At 45.7% G+C, this 18,333-nt stretch overlaps 1 long non-coding RNA gene across 1 annotated transcript; it reads right to left on the reverse strand.

Annotated features, from left to right (window-relative positions):
* Positions 1-4,762: 4,762 nt before the first annotated feature.
* Positions 4,763-11,412, reverse strand: LOC139635232 (uncharacterized). The gene is made up of 3 exons (XR_011694145.1): positions 10,757-11,412; positions 6,556-6,710; positions 4,763-6,372 (listed from the first exon to the last, which is right to left on the reverse strand). It is a non-coding gene; the product is annotated as an uncharacterized lncRNA (long non-coding RNA).
* Between the last annotated feature and the right edge of the window lie 6,921 nt (positions 11,413-18,333).

An 18,333-nucleotide genomic window follows, 5' to 3' on the forward strand; every position in this document is an offset into this window, starting at 1 on the left:
CTAAGTTGCCCTCGGCCAAGGAGACGGCCGAGGCGATGTCACATAATGTTTTTCGCCTCCATGGCTTTCCCAGGGACATTGTGTCTGACCGGGGCCCGCAGTTTGTGGCACAGTTCTGGCGGGCGTTCTGCTCACTCCTGGGAGCTTCTGTCAGCCTCTCATCGGGCCACCATCCCCAGACCAACGGTCAGACGGAGCGGCTGAACCAGGAGCTGGAGACCAGTCTACGCTGTCTAGCCTCACAGAGTCCCAACACATGGAGCAGACAGCTCACCTGGGTAGAATATGCACACAATTCTCTCCCGTGTTCATCATCTGGTCTCTCTCCCTTCCAGTGTGCCTATGGCTATCAGCCTCCTCTCTTCCCTGCTCTGGAGAGGGAGGTTGGTGTGCCCTCAGCTTTGGCTCTAGTCCGCCGCTGCCGTCACACCTGGGCCCGGGCCCGACGCTCCCTGCTACGCAATTCTGAGAGTTACAAGAAGGCAGCTGACCGGCGGCGGACCCCTGCCCCCACGTACAGGAGCGGTCAAAGGGTATGGCTTTCCACAAAAGACCTGCCTCTCAGAGTGGAGTCCCAGAAACTCGCTCCCAGGTTCGTCGGGCCATTCCCCATTTCCAAAGTCATAAACCCAGTTGCAGTCAAGCTCAAACTCCCCAGAGCCATGAGAGTCCACCCAGTCTTCCACGTGAGTCGGATCAAACCAGCCGTAGAGAGTCCTCTGGTCCCTGCCTCCAGACCCCCTCCTCCCCCCCGGTTCATCGATGGTGGCCCTGTTTACACCGTCCGCAAGCTCCTGGCAGTCCGGCGTCGGGGCCGGGGGTTCCAGTACCTGGTTGACTGGGAGGGGTACGGCCCTGAGGAGCGTTCCTGGGTCTCAGCCAGCAACATTGTGGATCCCTCCCTCATCCGGGACTTCCATCGGGCCCACCCTGGCGAACCTGGGCCGTCTGGAGCCGGCCGTGGAGGGGGGGGTACTGTCATGCCTCAGCTGGATAGCTGAGTTCCCTTTTTTGTTTCCCCTAGTGTGTTGTCTTGTACTTCCTGTTTTATTTTGAGACTCACCTCTTTTCTCGTTTCAGGTTCCTCACTTCCTGCCCTCATGTGTCCTCCCCTTGTGTGATTACCTGCCCTGCCCTAATGTGCTGCACCTGTGTCTCATTGTCTTCCCTCTCCCTGAGTATTTAGTCTCTGTGTTCCCTCCCTTCTGTGCCAGTTCGTCTAGTTCTGTATGACTACGTTCCAGCCTTTATTCCCCGTGTGCCTTACTCGTATCTTGTCTAGTTTTTGGTTTTTGACCCTGCCTTTGCCCACCGATTTTGATACCTTTGCTCCGCGGACTGATCTCCAGTGTACCGACTTTTGCCTTATTAAAGGACATTGTGAACTCGCTACTGTGTCAATCTGCATCTGAGTCCGAGCCATTGTTCAGCCCTGACAGATCTGGTGTCACCGCTGGAATGATTTGGTAAATTTATCTAAACCTCACAAAGGAGCAGACAGAAGAGTTTCACCATCCTGACTAGGAACCTGCAGGTTGACCTCAGGGCAAAATGTTTCACAATACATCACAATCTGAGGAATTTAACCTGTGTCGCAAACACCTCCACAGCTGTGTCATGGCCGCGTCAGACCCAGAAATATGTTTACTGACATCATCTGTAACATCAGTATTTGAACAATAAAGACCTTTGTTTGGAGGAATTTTATTGATTCACTTTTTTAAGTGAAATTTTTATTTATTTTGTATTTTATTTTTATGTTTTGTCATCTATTTTTTTAAATCACTTAATTCAGAATGTATTATTATTATTCAAATTGTATTACATTTTCATTCATCATTTATCCGTTCATTAGCTATACTGCTCATTCTTGTACCTAGCATAGCATTTCTAATTATCCATCTGAGAGAATAAATCCACTGTCCAATCAAACTTGTGCTTTTACGTCTTCATAGCTATGAAACCGTTCACATGTTGTACAGATAAATATTATGACGCAAAGAACGAGACAGTGAACTGTGGCTACAGCTGCTGATGCTAAGCTAACGTGCAGCTGCAGACTAGCTCATGTTCTCCACCTGTCATACAGAAACAGAGAAAACATCGTCTTCATGCGTCCTGGACTCACTAATGCTAACACGGCTCCTCGCTCTTACATTTCTACCTCAGTGTTCTGAGTTCAGCACGTTAGCATGTAGCATGTGTCAGTTTACCGTCTCCCCCTGCCCCACCTCCCCTCGTCTCCTCTTCTTTCCTTTGTCCTGTGCACAAGCACCAACGCCTCCTGGTGTTGATTGGCTGGAGCTGTCGGTCCGAGAACGTACAGCTGAACCACTGAGTTTGATAAAAAGTGTGTTAGACTAGAATCGCGTACTGCACCTTTAAATCATTTTAAAGATGTTTCAAGGTGGTTTTGTTTCTGATGGTGAGAAACAGAGAGATGGAGGCAGAAGAACAGATAAAAATAATCAAAGAATGTATTTCATCAGTTGCTAGAAATGGCCTGTGTGTGTGTGTGTGTGTGGCAGACAGAAAGCAGGCTGACTGGCTGCAGATCAATAGTAACATCATTCACTGACGATGTGAAGTGTTGAGAGCAGGAAAACGTGTGGTCTGTGGCTCCTTTAAAGATAAGCAATTTAAACATTAGACAGAGTGGCTGCAGTGTGTATTAGCCTCATTTTCAGGAATGTGTGTGTGTGTGCAGTGAAAACAGCTCAGACACTCACGCAGCGTCATTAGCACTCGCTGCCAGGACCGAGGGGCAGCCTTGAGATGTTTCCAGAACTCTGGTATGCATTATTGTGGAGGAGGAGATCAAGGAGCTTTTAATACGACGTGACATTTAACCAAGTTGTTAGTTAACGGAGGAAAAAAAGCAGCTCTGAACAACAGCTTGTTGCCATCCTGAGGAAATATGTCTCTGCTTGTCTCCATTCAGAAGAACAAGGTCACGGCAGCAGCACAGTTGACTCTGATTTCATGACGTACGGAGCTTTTTAAAGCTCTCGGCTCAGGGAGGCTGACGACAGATAGTTTTTACATGAAAGTGAATGAAATCCTGTAAAACATCCTTCTCTCTCTTTAAAGCAGGACCCTGCTCAGACGGGGGGAGTGTTCTGGCCTCCCTGCAGACTACACCAACTCTACAACCTGCAAACAATCTTTATAAATGTCAGTGTTCAGAGCGCTTAGTTTTCCTTTTCCTTTTTTTTTTTTTTTTTTTTTTGGACCCACACCCATCTAAGCGCCGTCAGAGCCAATCCCAACATGCCCACCATCCAGCAGACAAGAGTTCAAACCCAACCAAGGCTCACAGACGACACAAAGAAAACTCTGCACAGAAAGGAGCTGAGAGCTTGTCAAATAAAATGTTCACAGAGCAGCTGATCTGGATCCTGACCTCCACTTCGCTCTGACAGCAGGTCACCTGAGGAGCTCCTCCGTTGTGACCACATCTGCACAGCCCTGCGTGATGGAGCAGGTGGTGGCAGAGCTGAGTTTGTCCTGGGGGGCAGCTGCAGTTCTGCAGCTCCAGCATTATCCCGCCTGACCGTCTGGACAACAACTCCCAGCATCCTTCAGGCTGCAGCTCACATCAGCTGACACTGACAACATGAACATCGTCTGTTTCTGTCTGTCCTCAAAGATCATGTGTGAGCGGAGATGCTCCACTCCACCAGACAGTCGGAGTGGACGGAGTGATTCTGTAGTTTCAACAGAGTGAGACATCCCTCAGATCACGTCTCGAAGCTGACGATGGCGTCTGGTGCAAACCTTGTATATTTTCTGGAGTCTGCAATGTTTCTGGATGTCATGTGACTAGTTACATCAGGTCATGTGACTTAAATGCTTTGTCAACAGTCTGAAAAACCACCTCATGTTGACATATACAGTTTTTTTTTTAAATTCACGTTTCCATGACTCGTTTTTTAGTTCACAGTTTCAAACTGCACGTTCAGCAGGTCGATGGAAACAGTTATTAATAAAACCATCTGCCTTAGAAACATCATGGCCGTATATAACAATGTTGGGGGTCGGTGTCCTGTGTGTTCGACTCCCTGAGAGCTGTCTGAGCTGTTTGTTGCCTCTGAAGGGTTAAACAGGGCCGATCGCTCCTGGGGAATCGATGTTGGTTTGTGGATCAGAAGACACGACGGCTGATGATGAACGAGCTGCATCATGGAACCAACATGTCAAACATGACGTCATCTCACTGAGGCGTCAGCGGGTGGAGACGCTGTGCTGTCCCTTCACTCTGCTGCCCCCCCGCCCCCCCCAGTTACCATCACTGAACAACCCCCAACACCACACAACAAATGCACCACCCAGGATCATCGCACAGAGACGAACACCCAGAGTGACGGTGTGTCTGCAGAGATGTAAACAGTCTGAACACAAACACAACATCAAGACGCAGTGATGTCACCACTGATACTGATCACACACTCCTCCCTGTGTTCAAAGCACACACTACACACACACACACACACACCATGTACAGGAGGTGTCCTCTTTCAAAACAGACAAACTTTCCGCCCAAATCTGTCGACCACATTTTAAGTTGAGTTTTCATGAAGCCGGAACAAACACACACACACACACACACACACACACACACACACAAATACACATGCATACAGTACACACACACACACACGCATACACACACACACACACACGCATACACACACACGCACACACACAAATGAACACACGCATACACGCACACACACAAATACACACGCATACACACACACACACACACACACACACACACACACACACACACACAAATCTTCCATTTGTGCATCTAACACGTTTTTTCAAACATTAACCATGTTTCCATCACAGTTTTGCACAAAATAGAAGCAATTTTTTTCCCATTGTTTTCATTTCAGTTTGGTGAAATACTTTGTTGAATAATCAGAAAAAATTCTTCATGGAACAAATAAACATCACATTTCAGTTTTTTCAAATTTCCTTGATTCAGTTTCAAATTGTACATTTTACACGTGAATGTAAACGCAGCTCCTGCAGCTCAGAGACTCCACAGCTCTGTTCTCTGCAGGCCGACCTCCCTCTGTCTCAGGATTCCGTCCAACAAGGAAACTTTATTCTCTGCTCTTGGTCTTGTCGACACACTTCTGAATCCAGACCTGTTACAAAACCACAGGTGAGGACAGGTGAGGACAGGACAGGTGGGGACAGGACAGGTGAGGACAGGTGAAGACAGGACAGGTGAGGTGAGGATAGGACAGGTGAAGACAGGACAGGTGAGGACAAGACAGGTGAGGACGGTGGTGTTTTGGCCTCCTCTGTCTCCTCCTCTACCTCCTCCGTCTCCTCCTCTGCCTCCTCCGTCTCCTCCTCTGCCTCCTCTGTCTCCTCCTCTACCTCCTCTGGCTGCTCCTCGTCTCTCAGACCTCCTGAGAGGCTGCTGTTTCCTCCAGCTGGCAGATTTCCTAGCAGCCCCTCCTCCAGCTGAGGTGTGGGGGGTCCAGATGCTGCTGAAACTCTCGCGGGCAGTTTGACAAACTTCTTCTCTGTGAGGAATTTAGACTGAAGCTTGATGTTAAACTGGGAGGATTGAGTCCAAACTGCTGAATCATTCTGAGGAACCTGGAGTCTGCAGCCTGTAACAGGCTTCAAGTACAATTAGTCTTTTACTACAAATCAACTTCAGGCTTTATGAGGTTCTGCTGGTGTAAAAATGTGCTGATGTTTTATCTCAGAATAACTGATGATTGTTGTTTTCACCTTCATCTTCCTCAGTGTTCATGTTCTCCACTTTCCCTCTAACAACAACAGTCATTGAATGCATCACAGTTTCAGAGGTCGGCTGCTCAGTCAAAATACACAGCAGAAATATTTACCTGTGAACATATGACAGAGGAAAAATAACAAGTGTAAACTCAGTGTTAAACTTCAGCAGCAGCGTCAGGAAGTCGTTGGACTCTGACGATGGACGGACGTTAAGATGTTCAGCAGACGCCGCGCTCACAACGCCAGTGTTGTCGAGACGTCATTGGCACGAGACGTTTAGGTGACGTTGGATTTTCATAACTGAACAACGTAAACTGACAAAATATCAATGTTCAAATGAACTCTGACAATGAATTCTTGGCGTCGATGGTCGGCTGTGAGCTGCAGGGTTTAGATGCAGAACTTCAGACAGTAACTGAAACCTAAACCATGGTCCAACATTTCAGATGTTTTCAAGGTCAGAGCTCCTCTGAGGTCCACATCACATGTGATGGACGTGAGTCCTGGGCCCTGTGTGTACACCCCTCCCCCTGGGGGCACCTCCTCCCCCAGGCAGTCATGAAATGGAGGAGTCATGATGGCCAGGCTGAAGCTTTGTTATTCTGGCTGAAAAGTAAAAGATGCAATAAATCAGGAATAAACAGTTGAGACTACAAATCAGAGGAGGATTATGAAAACAGGCTGATGATATTTTCAGCACAAATAGCTGTGAAACGTGGGTAGAGATCCAGATGTAACACTGTGTTCTCGCAACAAGAACAAACTATTAGATTTTAATGACAAACTCACACAGTTTACACAACAAACTGCCCTTCAGGGGTAATAAAGGTTGGCTCTGCTGCCAGGACTCCACGGAGACGCTGGGTGGTGATTTATCTTTAAAGGGACAGTTCACAAACTCACTCGACTCCTGCTGGACGTTCTTCAGCTGATCTGAACCGTTTCTGTCAATCAAAAAACATCAGACTGTATTCATACACAACATGGCCACAAGTTTGTGGACAGCTGAACATTCATTAACGTGCTGCTGTGACCTGAGCATGTTGTAAAAGATCCATCATAAGATTTAAAGCTCCCAGATTTTACACTTTTACGGTGTTTTAAAATTTTGAAATCAATATATTCTCTCTTTGATCAAAGATCAGGTCTAGGTTCTATATTAATACTGTGAAAGTATCAAAGCCTCAGTCCACAGAGAAATGCACACAGCCTGTATTCAGACACTGAGCCTTAAAACCAGCTGTCAGGACTTCTGGAACTTTGTGATGTCACAACAAAGCAGTCACCACCCTCAGCCATGCCCCAAGCCCCGCCCACCTGGACTCACCATCCAACCTTGCAGGATTTGGTTTCTCTGAGTGTTTACCTGAAATCTGATATATTTTTATTGGATCAATCAGAAAACAGTCAGCCAATCAGAAGAGAGGCTCAGATCCTCTCTTCTGATTGGCTGAACTCAGGAGAGAAGCCTGAGAGAGGAGATGTAAAACTACACTGAGATGGTTTTTGGTTCATGAATATATCTTGTGATGGAGATCAACACTTCAGATAAACCGCAGAAGTTAAACTGTGCAGCTTTAACAGTGAAAACTTTCTGGGTCTGAATCCACAGACTTCAGTTTGTCTGGTGAACTGTTGTGGACTAAATGTGGACCGAGACTAAATGACTGGTGTCATGTGGAGTCCAGCAGCAGCTGAGCTGGGGACAAATGTTCTGAATGTCTTCTGCATGATTTCACCCTGGTTCCTCTCCAGCTCAGTCAGACGTGTTTGGGATTGTTCAAAACGTTTCTGTGTTTGACCAGAGTCTGGACAAACACAGTGACTGGGGTTTGCAGCGAGTGACCCCTGATGAATCAGCACGGTCGACTCTCTCTGCTGCTCTGGTCTCGGCGTGGTGGGAGAGTCTGGTTCCTCAGCTCGGTGGTAGAAAGTGTTGCAGTGTCGGCTGGTCTGAGATCTGACTGTGAGTTTGCAGTGAGACCACAGAGCCGAGCTGGCAGACGCTCTGGCAGTGTTGGTGAGCCCCGGCTTACTCTGAGGCCTCTGACGTGAGCCAGAGCTGTATTCCTTTCTACTTTGGTATCATAACAAGTGAAGCTCTCCGGGTTTAGAGCGACACCACAGGCATTATCCACAACACAACGCCCACTGCTGCTTTTAATAGTCCGCCTGTCACATGTGGATATTCACCCGTGAAACGCTGTGATCACCACGACTGTAAGGAGCATCAGGGACATTCAGGAGGACAGGCGGAGTTAACGTGATCAAGACTGAGAATAATTCAACTAAATGAGAAACACAGAAGAAGAAGAACGTCCAAACGAGGCTGCAGAAGAAGAAGAGGTGGAGGACTGTTGTGATGTGCAGAACTGGGTTGACATGCGCAGCTCCCATGCTGCCCTGGGCCTCATCCTACACTGATGATACAGCAGCCTCCACCCACGCCACCAGCAGCCAATCAGAGCGTCTGAGCCCACAGACAGCTCAATGACATCACAGCTGCCTCAAAAACAGATTTATTTAGCGGCGTGTGGAATCCCGCCTTTGTCAAACGGCTTGCCGCCCCCGCCGGCGTTACAGCCAGGCGGTGTTTACAGCGAGCTGAGGCCAAATGGAGTCAGACTGAGGCTTCTCTGCTCTGTGTTTGTTGGCAGCCGCCGCGGCCATTTGTGGCGAAGCCTGAGGTTTAGGGAGCAGTGGGGGCTGCTGGGAGCAGAAACAGAGAGTCTGGCCTGTGTGGGCCTCCAGCTTCAGAGAACAGGCCGGGACCCCCCTGCGGCCCCCTGTGGGGCCAGGGCGCTGGCTACTGTGAGGAGGGTCAGGAGCAAACACGCCACAGCTGGACCCGAACCAAGAGCTACAGCAGCTGGAGCTTCAGGTCGAACAGCTGAAAACAGAACAACGCACAACAACCAGAGTGTAGTCTGACTGAGTCTGACTGAGTCTGACTGACAACAGTCAGACTCATTACACTCGCTGTGTGCTCCTGATTTTCTATGTTTATATGTTGTTGTTGGTTGCTTTTTGGAGCCAACTGTTGGTTTGTGTGTTTTCACCCACTGCTGATGTTTGCTCTTCATTCAGATCAGTTTCAGATCAGTAAATCTTCTGTTAAACAGGTTGAACCACAACATGTGTCAAACTGTTCCTGAAACCGTGGAAACACCAACAGTCAGATCTTCTGTTGTAGTCACCTCCATGAGCAGGGACCAGGACCAACAGTGTCAGAAACCCACTGATATTTACCAACTCAGACACATGGACATAAACATAGAAAATATATTTTTTAATTAGAGTCAAACACTCCCATCCTGGGACCTGGAGCCAGGTGTGACTGTGCTCAGGGTCTTTACATGTCTGACCTTCAGTTTTCAGTCAGACTGGGATGTAGCACAGAGAACACGTATTTCCCTGTGTGACATGTTTACTGTCCCGTTCACAGCCCATCATGCCGAACAGACCAGTGGGCGTCGGGCAGATTTATATTCATCAACAGTCACCCAGAAAAGTTCTTTTTTTAATGTTTTCAATTATTTCTGCATTAACGACTGAACCCAGCTCAAGCTGGCTCATTCTGTCGGATCCCAAACGACGGGATCGTAAAAACGCCGAAGGTCAATAAATAATAAACACCCCTCTGCTGACAGTGAAGTGATCATGAGGCCACAGCGCCACCCTCATGTGGAAATCTGTTCATAAATCCCACAAATGTGTTTCTGCTGCATTTTAAAATGACCTAAACTGGTCTTTGAACACAACATGAACTATCAACAAACACAGCAGCTGAAGTCTCATTATAGGACAATTATAACCACAGATTAAAGATTTATACCACAGCCGTCACTGATAAAAGCTGCAGATTCTTCTTCATTCTGAGGAAAAACGGCACCGGAGCAGAGCTTCAGCCGTCGCTGTCTTTAACACAGAGGTTGGAACAGCGACGACTTCAGGAGGCTGAAGTGAGGAGTCAGGCTGGGGCTAGCTAGTTAGCATGCTAACTTAAGCAGAGACACGATAGAGACGGGTTAACACTGGTGTTTGTTTCCACCTCTGGAAACAGCTGTTGGTGAGTGAAGGAGTGAATCCTCTACACTGGCGAGTTACAGCTGCTAATGCTAACGTTAGCTGCATAGCAATGGCAACATTTACTAACGGCTCATTTGTTTTGAAGAGAAAAAACTCTAGTTCAATATAAACTGAGCCTGAGTCTAATCTTCATCCTGAAGCCACGTCCCAGCAGACGCATCGTCGTCACTCTGGACGTGTGAAACTTCAAAATTAAACAAATACTTTATGTTTTTATATTTTCTGTTATTCTTTCTCTAGTTATTAACGTTGGTTGACTCAAAAATACAAGAAGCCTTTAATGTCTCTCGTAGGTTATTAAATTAAATAATAGTTAATAAGTAATTTATGAAACTTGTGGAAATCGAATTGGTATCATTTAAAATAAAAAAGAGGAGTATTAGGATCAATACTAGGTAAAGAAAATCTGATTTCAAGTAGCGATAATTTGATTTGAAACAAAAATAATGGTATAAGAATAAAGTCCTGATTTTATGTCAATTTAATGTTTGAGCGCAGACTGCTCTTACATTTTACTACAGTCATTGTAAAATTACTCTATCTTGAAATAACAAAATTATCATAAAAGTTCAACTTTAATGATCTTGTTGTAAACTTTTCTTGTAAAATTACATCTTTATTCTTTTCTAGAAAAAAAACCTTTATTTTCAAATATAGATTTTATATTTATAAATTCTAAAAGAAGAGTTATATAATCTTTTCCATCCGTGTTTACAGCATCATTTGGAGAAAGCTTTGAACCTTCCACATCTGTTTTGTATGAGTGTGTGGTGTGTGTAATCCCTCGCAGGCTGGACGTGAATGTTTATATGACACAATAATATAAAGTTAATCATCACGAGGACAGAAGAATAAAAACACACAGAGAACGAAGCCGTTTCCCTCCACGTGTCTAACTCACCTGCTGCGTGTTCGGTCCAACAGTACACAACCGTCTGCAGCGACCTGAGCTGTCACAGCCAATCAGAACTGTCAGTACTCACCTGGGCTGCAGAAGCAGGGGCTCGCAGCCTATTTACGGCCTTTCATCGATCATTACGTATAAAATCATCTGAAGACTTACTTGTGGTGGAGTAAATGAGTCGTAGCGGGGGGCTGCTGAGCTGAGCGCTGAACAAACATGAGCTCATTCCCACAGTGTCGGCCTTGTCGCTCGTCACTCAGAGCTTTTTACGGCTGGTGTGGGCTTCACGGTCCTGACTGATCCCGACGGTTCTCATTTCACTTCAAACCAGAGGGAAAGTGTCCACACTTATTTTTAATGTCAGTTAATTGTCCAGTTCTTCATAACTGTGCAGTAACGTTCAAACATTACAACATGAGACGGATGAGGCTGCAGCGTCTTTAACTTTAACCTACAGGGTTCATCATCTGGGGAGCAGGAACATGATTTTCTTTCTACTGGTTAGATTGTAAAATATCTTTATTGTTCAATACCAACATTTTAAAACAGCTGTATTTATTTCTACTGTATCAGTAACAGTGCGGTGAGAGTTGGAGAAACATAATGAAAGTGAACTATGGTTTAAACTATATTTAGGATTAGACAACAGAAACACTTAAAAAGATGATGTCAGAGTGAAAGTTCACTTCTTCTACTGACGTTTTATTTATAGCACAAAAAAGCTTCATCTGTTCCCTGTTTGCTCACAGGCTGGAGGTCTATAAAATATCAAATCATATCTTCCTCATCTCGCGTCAGAGGCTCTGATGTGTTGGTCTGACGTGAATTCAATTTGTTCTTCAGACCAAAGTTTTGACCCCCCCCCCCCCCCACTGTGAGGTTTTATCAACCTGACAATGTGAGTGTGAAATGTGCTGGAAATAAAAAATAGTGTCTGAGACTTTGTTTTGCCTCCATTATTGTGGTTGGTGTGTGTGCATGTGTGTTTACAGGAAGTCAGGTTGGGTTATAGATGTGGAGGCTTCAGTTTCAGGCAGAGTCGTTCAGGGACCTTCACCGTGCCCCCCCCCCCCCGAACATAAACGCCTGATCTACCCTCCTACAGAGGACGACAGTGGCTGCTGTCGTTACTGCGAATGCAGCTGCTGAAATGACTCGACCTTCAGCTGCTGCTGAGTTTTTCTGGTCCAGTTCCAGCAGCGAGAGGCAATTTGTAGAAAACAGGTTTTGTCTGTAGTTTGACTAATGAGCTCCACAAATCAACCTCCACCACAGGTATTTATTTCTCCGTGAAAGGCTTGTTGCAGCGGTCGAGTGGACTTTGCTAACTTGTCATTAGAGACGTTTCTTCGCAGTGGAAAGTCGTGTTCCCGTAAACCTGCGCGGCTGTCTCATTAACACGCCGAGCCTCCACATCACAGCCCCGCAGCTCGTCTCACGCTGACCTCCTGTGATGTGGGGGGAGCTGAGCGGGCTGCGTGAAAACGGGGGTAAATCCCTCGGGGCCAGACGAGGCTGATTGGATAATGCTATAATAACACAGCAGACTGAGAGTCATGGTGGAGGAACACCGCAGTCAGACTGATCTGAGCCCAGCCACCGCCGTGGTTTTGTCTCTTCGCAGCTCCAAACACACTCAGCTCGCCGCTCAGAGGCTTTTTGGCTTTTCCCGCCACAGAAGTGACGCTGTGACGCAGGAGTCCTCCCTCTCGGTGGAGCCCCTCCAGTCTGTCACAGAGCAGCAGAGATGCTGGAGTGTGAAATCCACCTCAAACGTCAAACACGTCCAAAGTTAGAAAAGGTTTCTATTCCTGGAGCAGCTGAGTGTGTCAGAGGCTGGAAGCTTCAGTCACTTCACGTTTTCTCCTCAGACTTTCCAAACATTTAAAGGTTCGAGGGTCAGTCACTGAATCCACTGATCAGGAGTAAAAACTACTGCAGAGGTTTCTGTCTGTTCCTGGTTCCCAGAGGATGAATCATCATGTGATCCTGGGATCGTTCCAGCATCAGGGTTCAATTTCACTTTTACTTAAACATGTCAAAATCTAATCAGACCACAGACGTGAAGTTTTTTTATTACATCTGTCTCCAGATGTTGAACCTTTTCCATCTGTAACAGTCGTGAGTTTCCCTCCAGCACCGTCGTCAGGAGTAAACATCAGAAACCCAGAGCTCACTGCTGCTTTTTCTCTGTTTCACAATCAGTTTGGTTTTTATATTTCATTTATTTATTTATTTAAGTCAAAATTACATTTTTAGTTAGAAACAAAAACCAGGTGGAGCCTGGTTTTAAAAAACACTGATACTTGTTAGTTTCACTGATGTTTTGTGGAATGACGTCACCGGACTGGAAGCCATCCTTTCTACATGAGCCAGCGTCTCGTAGCGGCGCGTCTTGAGCAGCGTGGGCATCAGAAAAAGTCCAGGCGACTTCATGGTGATGAGCAGTTTGGCAGGAACCAATCAGAACGTAGAAGTGGCTCCACAGGGACGTAGATGCTAACTAGCGCTGTAGCAGGAAAAACAAGGCTGCTTAACGTGAATCATTAACGTTGCTAATGTTAAAGAGGAACTTAAACAGCGTACCTGTGGTCAGCTGACACCAACTCACCTGTCAGCTGTTTGTGTCACAGATGTCGGAGCGAGGCTGTGAAGGCCGAGCTCGACAAGGGGCCTGGTCCAACCCACGAGTACTGAGAGCTCGTAGGTTGGACCGTTAGCATGCTGACAGGTGTCCCCCCCCCCCCCCACACACACACAGGTGAACACAGGTGAATTTCAACCTTCGTCTATAGAAAATATATTTTCCTGGAGAAACGTTTTGCAGTGGAGCAGAGAAACGGCCTCTGTCAGCTGAGCTCTTCACTCTCTGTCAGAATGCAATGATTCAGCCTCCTCTGCAATATTTACTGTGGAAGTGTGATGAGCTGTTTTTCTTGTGGCTGCTTTACTGTAGTTTCCATGTGCAAAGGTGTCCTCAGAGATTAAGCTCGCCTACGAATCTGTAATTCCAGCCGCATTTCTTCCACTGCAACATGGGGACACGCCAGGCAAACTGCTGCACAGGACGGCGCCAGCACAATCGGATTTTTCCAGTTAAAACCGAGGACGAAGGAAGGTGACTGCACAGCACAGCACAGATATATATTCAGGATTGTGACGGAAGCCGCGTCAGAGCCAGGCCCTGATGGCTGATGTCAGGGTGGGAGATGGATGTGTAGCTGTAAGAGGCTGAGGACAGCGGAGCGTGGCAGCAGAAAGCAGATCACGAGCCAATAAAATGTATAACTCTGCTGTAGTGGAGCCGTCTGCCTGGCTTCACTTGAAATGTCTCCAGTTAGCTTCAATTTCCAAGTTGACTTTCCGCCACACGAAGCAAATCAGACAGCTCACGCAACTATAAATAGCTCTATAAAATACTGCTGCTAATAACAGAGTGCAGCAGACCTGTGTTGATTTAAGTGTGCGTGTGTGCGTGCGTGCGTGCGTGTGTGTGCAGGATGCAGATCGAGCGTGTCCACAGTGAGTTTCCATGTGTTGTGATGTGAACGCAGCAGCTCTGTCACTGAGGGAGCTTCAGGTTCATTAATGGAACGACACTAGATTTAAGGCCTGAGATTTATTTCTGTGCTTTTTTAAATTGATGTGCGTAAAGAAACAACAGGATGATGAAGTGTAGTGATGAGGGTCAGAGGAAACATCTTTAATAAATGACACCTCAGATTAGTAATTATTGAGTCACACTGTTGATTAATTACCTCAAACTCCTTCATCTGCTGAACATAAATGACTCTATCACACATCTGATGATCCGCCTCCGTCCATCAAACCAGGTGGGTGGGGTGAGTGGGCGGTCACCTGTTTTATGACTGAATTAAGTGCAATAACACAATATCAACACAATATCAACACACAGTGAGGGCGACGTTGGGAGAATAAGTGGGATGAGGAGGGAAAAGAAAAGAAGGTTAAACGTTTCAGGGACTTTTTGTCTGGACCTGATCCAGAGTTTTACTGCACATTAACACTGAATCCTGCAGCCTGTCCCACTTCCACTAGTGACTGTGTTCGACAGATTTTCTCCTGAAACTCACCAGATACTCTTCATCCAGAAATCTATGACATATTTACTCTTACTGAGATTTAGACATTTAAACAGTGGAAATAAAATTCACACCAGTGGGTGATCATCACTGTCACTGCTTCATAAACAGATTCTCGTCAGTTAAACGATGAAGATGATGATGATGATGATGATGAAGATCCGTCAGCATCAGTCGATGTGTTCTTTAACTCTGATTCTGCAGGATGAAGAACTTGTGTTGTTCTTTGTGCTTCCATTTAAAAAGTAAAAGAACCAGCTGACTATATTCTGCGTGGAGTGTAACAGAATCAGATTCTTCAGTGTGAAACTGACTGAGGAACGTATGAGAGCTGACGGGATCAGGACAGGACGTCTGCTCAGAGTCAGGGAAAATGAATTCTGGGAAGAGAAACAGAAGAGCACAGGCGGCTCTTTAATGCCTCCATCATAACCACTGGATAAACATGTTTATATTGTCAAGGAGATGAAAATGAGATTGTGTTTAAATTCCTTGTTCACCAGGAAACTACAGAAACTGTATTTGAAGATCGACCCAGGAACCACAGAAGAAGAAACTGTTTTGATCATTTAATGAATCTGATGATTGTGCAGCTCCTGAGCTGGTTCTTCAGGCTGTTTGTTATTGATATTTTACAGAAGAGGAAACACTTGTTGAACTGAAGTTTCGGCCCCTGCTGCATCAGGCCCCTGGGAGCTAGCTCCAGCCGAGCTGCTGGTCCGTCATCCTTTTAACTGGAGCGATATCAGCTTCATTCACATAATGTCTCTCAATGAAAACACTTTTATCCACTTTTATAAAATAAATAAATAGCTTCTATTTTGAGGAAACCCGCTGTAAGACAGTGGGGACGAGGTGAGTCAGACGTGTGGCCGCTGAGTGAAGTGGGCGCTGTTTTCTGACACCTCCACAGACTCTGAGTCACTGAGGCGGTCGCAGACTCGCTGTGCTTCAAAGAATTTCAGATTAAAAACCTGAAAACAAGTTTTCAACAGAACGAAGCTCGTTCTTCACACATGAAGCACAAATACACAAAATAACTTAATAATCATTCTGTAAAATCATACAAAAATATAAAGAGTGAGGATTTCAGTTTGTGCTTGCTGCTGCAAGACTCTTTATACTGAGGCTCCAAAGCTCCAGATGAATCTGTTAAAGCTCAGTTCTGCACTTTCAGTCTAACTCTGTGAGCGGCTGTCGGCTGCGTGGACAGGTCTGTGGGCGGTGCCGATCCACGACGACTCACCTGGTCTCTGTTTGACTTGAAGTTTTACCTCCTCTTCTCTGTCTTTGTGTCTTTTTATTTACTGAGTGTTTGAGAAATGAGGAACCACACGTTTTTAATTCCCACATTCATATAATTAATCAGAGAGTCTGGATTTTATCAAGACAAATAAACTTCAAGAGGTTCATTAGAAGAAGACAGTCGTATCTGCGTTAATATAGCGTCTGTATCTGACTCTCAACTTTACGTCTCCACAATAAAGACGACACTTAGACATGCGGAAACGTTTTACAGCTTCATTTTGATCTCAGAGTCTCTACAGAGGAAAAAAGCCTCTAAATGAGAAGCACATTGAGGCTTTAGCAGCAGAGCACTGTGCGTTCAGGCCGACGCTGATTCTCCTCCACGTTATCTCGTTAGTGATGTTTCTCTGCTTCTATCTTTAGCCTGGTCCTTGATATTAACCACGTCAGACATCAGCCGGACATTTAATTAGGAGTAATAATTTAATTTCATTGATGACTAATGTTTTCCAAGACAAAAAAAACATTTTCTTTGTAAAGCATTGATACACGGTGAATACACAACCTTCATTATTGTACATCCGTCACTTCACTTTAACCATTTGTGGCTAATTCTCCATATTAAAGGGATATTTCTATATTAAAGTCAGAATCAGTGATGTTATTAAGACATAAGCTCAGAGAAGTTTGGCCCAGAGATCCAGACTGACTGCTTCCTGTCTCTGCTCCGTCAGGTGAGGAGGAAACATCACCTGCACACAATGGAAAACACCGTGATTTGCTTCCACACTGGGAAACAGTTTGTGGAATTCAGCTCCAGATATCCTCATCACTTCCTGTGAAAAGGAATTCGGGGTAAACGTGCGGACTGAAGCGCTGATTGGTGATGAGGTGAGTCAGCGTTGGCTCGGTGTAGGTTGATGTTCCACTGACACGACTGGAGGGAGGCGAAGGGCGGGAGGAGGAAGAGGAGACGGGGAGAGTGAGCAGTCAGTTTGACACTTGGCCTTTTGACATAGAAACAAGTGTGTTTGTCACTGAAAGGTCACCGGTTCGATTCCCCGCGTCAGCTGGGAAAAAACTAAACATTTTCCCTTTGAATCACAAGCTCAATGTAAAGTACCAAATATATTTCCTCAATTTAACGAGCACCTTTGAATTTACAGAATTAACCTGTAGAACTCCAGTAACTGCAGGACAGTTTTTAAAGAAACAAATGTTGAATTATAAACTGAGGAGTATTTTGTAATTCAATGGTACATGAACCTGAATTTGAATCATTTTATTGGTTGTTCGGCTGTTCAGCCGCAAATATACCAACACACTGAGGTTTGGTTTGGTCTGTTTCATCAGGACAGACACTGATATTATATATTATATATTATATCACTGATCAACGTTTGTTTTGTGAGATGAAGAAGAGGACGTCTTTGCAGAGACACTGGGACGTGAGGGACACGTTTGAACTGCAGCACTTTGACCTCACAATCAACACTGAAATGTCTGGTTATTGAATTCTTGTCTCAGAATTTGTCAGATTATGTTCAACGTGGCTGTAAATAAGAAAATCAAACAAGTTCGAAGCGACAGGAAATTTATTCGAATGAATTCACTCGTGCTCCAACCTGTGGTCGTCACTAGTGTCCTAAACACTACACACTGATTCATTCAGTCTGTGGCACAAATCCTTACAGTTCAAACATTTACTTTTCTGCCCACGTTTGAAAGAATATTTGAATATTGTGTGTTGGTGCCTGATGATCTTTTATCAGACGAACCTTCCTGGTTTGTCTCTGGAACGAAGCGTCCTCACCCCTGCAGCTTCAGGGTTGGGTAATTCAGGGCTGTTTGTGAAATCAGTGATGTTTTTTTCTGCTATTGATGGTTTAAGCTGCACACTCCTCCACTCAGTCTGCTTTTAATTAGCAGGGGCTGAAGCACAGCTTAATTAATCCTCCATATTCCACCAGTTTGTGAAATGAAAACCAATATAAACACGAACATGAATTAGGAAAATGTGAACAAGGCTCAGACTGTTGGGTCTCCTCTGGGATGCCCCTGTGGTTAACCCGGTCCAATAAACGTCTCAGATGATTAGAGTTTTCTCAGGTAATTCTTCAGCTGCTCCTCGGGAACATTCAGTGGGTGCTGTGCACAGAGCCGGTGCTGGCAGGCTGCAAACGGCAGCAGCAGCATCTGGCTTCGACTCAGTCCTCACTCATG

This window comes from Trachinotus anak, unplaced genomic scaffold (assembly GCF_046630095.1).
Source record: "Trachinotus anak isolate AG129_WGS33_773 ecotype Australia unplaced genomic scaffold, CSIRO_AGI_Tana_v1 ptg000018l, whole genome shotgun sequence".
Lineage (NCBI taxonomy): Eukaryota > Metazoa > Chordata > Actinopteri > Carangiformes > Carangidae > Trachinotus > Trachinotus anak.